This window comes from Cynara cardunculus (assembly GCF_001531365.2).
Source record: "Cynara cardunculus var. scolymus isolate 2C chromosome LG 17, CcrdV1, whole genome shotgun sequence".
NCBI classification, from domain to species: domain Eukaryota; kingdom Viridiplantae; phylum Streptophyta; class Magnoliopsida; order Asterales; family Asteraceae; genus Cynara; species Cynara cardunculus.
In genome coordinates, this window is record NC_037544.1 from 11,566,490 (window position 1) to 11,570,289 (window position 3,800).

Sequence of the window (3,800 nt, forward strand, 5' to 3'; positions counted from 1 at the left end):
CCCCCTAAGTATGAAAAAGTAAATAATGAAATTTAAGTGCAGGTACATGACTTGATTGAAATTAAAACAAGAGGTGGTAAAACATCATCCTCTGAAAGGTTTACAATTATAATTAAAGGAATTACAATGTAAAGAATTACAAAAACTTAAATGACAAAAATTGAAGCATAGGCCGGGTTCTGGAACAGAAGAGAATTAAACCATTGACTCTGGAAGTCGTCTACTGCGTAAACAAAATCTGACTTGATTGTTCTGTAGACATTGAAGATGAACTCTCTGAAGTTGATTTGAGCTTTAATTGCGTCCAAGAGAGGAGACACTTCACCAACCCTGTAATGTCCTCTATCCACCTCTACCACTAAACACTTGAAGATCCAGTCCAACGGCTCTGATGAATACTTGTGAGCTTCTGTTGGGTCGAAGAATCTTAGTAGCTCATCCATGTCCAAATACACAAACCCAAAAACAGGATTGTATAGAATGGTGTTTGGATAGTACTTAGATACCCAATTTGGCCTGCTGTAAGGAGGAGTGATCTTTAAATTCTTCTGTGCTAATCTCATGGCCAACTCAAAATCCTTCTAGCTATAATGATCACTTGCGCACGCATAACTTCAATCAGCCTCTTGAGAGAAATTTGGTATGTTTTCCTCCTCTCCATGTAGATGTTAAGGATCTTGTGCATATATATGACATCATATATGCAGAGGTTATGAAGATCTGCATCAGTGAACATGTAGATGTTTCCGTCTTCTCTCCTTACAACGTACTGTGAGTAAAGCACGGTCTTCTTTACACAGAGTCCTTGGTGAGATTGTCACCAAAGAAGTGATCATGTGGCGCGAGAAGACCTGCTCATGAGGCCTTGTTAATCTGGAGAAGTGGAATTTGGCTACGGAAGAGGGGATATCAGTGAGCTCTGGGTCATAGGGTGGCTCTGTGTCTGTTACAGAGTACTTCCAAAAAAGAATTCCTTCTGGGGTAGTGACAGGCTCTGTGCGAACGTTTTGTGTTGGAATCTTGCTCATAGATTCAAGAATTTCAGAGACCCGTCCTCCCGCTGTAGGCTCTGTCATCTTCTATTCTTCTTCTTCTTCTTCTTCTTGCAGAATCGGCCTCTGGGTCGATCCCTCTGCAAGGATGGGCTTAACGGTTCCTTGCAGGGCATCAAACGTACCCATGGACGTTGTTTGGACTTGTGGGAAAATGGATGTTGTGGCCTCGCCTTCTCTGTGGTGCATAGGCACTCTGCCCTTCTTAGCCTGAGCCTCTGCTAGAGAAATCTTCAATACTTTAAGGAGCTCAGGGTCATCAGCATATTTTTCTTCATTAATTGGCTCTAGAGTTCCTGCGCTCGATGAAGACCCTTTCTTTGAAGATTCTTCAGCTATGGCCTTTCCCTTGCCTTTAGGCTCTGCAGCCTTTTTCTTGCCTTTGTCAGCACCTGTAGACTCTCCAATCTTTACACCTCTGGCAGGTGCTCTGGCGGATTTCTTCTTTGCTTCTGGGGCCTTGGCCTTCTTCTTTTCCTCCTTCTTCTCCCCCTCATGACAATCATCATCACCCTTATGATCGTCATGGCTCTGGATGGCATCAGCCTTGCATGAAGTTAGGAGAGCCCTCCTCAAATGACGTAAAATCTTAGTGGCCGCCTTGTACATTTTCTCTATCACCTTCTCGGCACCCGCAGAGGCATTCATCACATCAAGTTCTGTGGCCCATTTGAGCTTGGAGACGGTGCTGAGGACTTTTGCACGAAGGAGGTCACCTTCCTTTACGAGCTTGGAGGTGCATTCTTTGATGAGATCGTTGGTTGTGAGGATCTCCATTTTAAGTGCTCCGAGATGGCCGGTCATAGAATCCCCTAGGGCATCCACCATAGCGTCCAGTTCTCTACGAGTAGCCAAGTGATTGATGTTTGCCCTTGAGGTTGACGAGTCGATTCCATAAGTGACTGCAGAGGAGAACATCCCCTTGATTTCGTCTCTAAACGATGAGTAGTTTGTGTAGCCTGCAGAGATGAAATCAGCTGCAAACTTGGCGACCATCTCTGTGAGTTCGTCCTTCAGCGTTTTGATGGAGGAGGGGTTGAGTGACATCGCTTGGAAGGCCTCTGTCAAATCATACTTCTTAATGACAGAGCTCTGAAAGGTTATCAATGTAGACTTCAACTCTGCAGTGGTGGCGGATAACTCCTTCCGAACCTCTGTAAGCGGTGATAGATCCTGTGGCTGCGAACGTGAGATGAACAAGCTTTGCAACTCGTCCATCTTTTTGAACAACTCTGTGGCAAAGGCGTTAAGATCCCCCTTTGTCACATAATCGTTTTTGGAACTCGGACCACCAACACATGGTGTTCCTTTGGTCTCGGAGCTTGAGGCGCCCTTAGCGGCTGGCATATCGTAGCCTGCTCGGGGACTTCCACCGTATCCTTACACATCTCCTTGAGGAGAGGCTAACGGTGTTCTATAGATCTCGTGTCCTGTAGTTTCAGAGCCTAACCTGACATTTTGATCTAGTGGAGACAGAAGGTGTTCTAGACCCTCTGACTCTGTGGTTCTCACCTGTGCCTCTGAAGCACGTTTTGGTTGTTCACTCTGTGAAGAGACAACAAATGTGTCTGGGGTACTGTCGAGTCCTTGGGCGATTGGACCCTTTTGGTAAAACCTTCACCCTTTTTAGAGAGTGAAGGAGTATGTTGTGGTTTCCCAGGTGTACGATCCACAGAGGACGAAAGATTGTCCTCCGCAGCGGTAGGCTGGTTTGGGTTCGGCAAGTGCGTGCCTTCTTCAATAGAGGTTCCCTCTAGAACAGGGCCTCTAGGAATCTGGGTTGCACTAGGAGGTGGGCTGGGATGTGTGCCTTCGGCATCTTTTGCGCCCTCGCCTAAGTCCTCTACCTCTTCTTCTTCGTTATCTAGGATGACCTCTGTCCCCAACTGAGATTGATTAATTGGTGCCCTGAACTCCTTCTAGACATTCGATAGAACATCCTGAATTTGTTCTGTTGGGGAGACGTTGATGACCATCTTACGCAACCTTCTGCGTTTGGGTGTTGCTGCAGCCTCTACCGGGCTTTCTTCTGCGATGGCTTCTGGGACCACAGGTTCTGTGATCACAGGCTCTGTTGGTTCAGCCTTCTTCGTTTTCCTTTTCTTAGGTTTTGGTAGAGGTGCAGTTGGGCCCTCTTCCTCTACGGGCCTCTTTTGCTTCTTCGACTTTCTCACAGAAGAGTCGGTACCCTTCTGTGTTTTCGTCTTCTTGCGAGGAGGACTTGGGATTCTAGGGGGTTCCTCTCTCACCTCACCATCCATTACTGGCTCCTCCGTTCATCCCTCTACTTTCATTTTTTCGATTTCCATTCCTAAGGGGACACCTATTCGTGGCGGGGTTAAAGGGACCGGTTCTGGTCGCCTGTTTGCACGTCTATAGGATTTACGATCGTGGTGGCTTAAGTACCTGAGCATGGCCTTTGATAGGGGCCTTGGACTTCTGTAGCCATTCTCGTGCTCTGTAGGTCTAAACTCCTTGAAGGGGTATAGYTTGGCATTCGACTCCACATAGGGCAATCTTGCTGCCAGAAGGTCTCCAAAAGCCAAACCAAGGAAGCGTTGTAAGATAAGGTTTGGCTGGTTCATGTCTTCCTTGGCCTTCTTTTGGGCCTGGACCTTCGTCTTCTCCCCTTTGTGACTGGCRCACTTCTTCTTGATGAGCCCGATCATGTCCTCGAAGATGAGTTGGGCGTAGTCCAGAGGGAGGTTGAAATAAACTCCATACAAGATGGACAGCATGGCGTGGGAT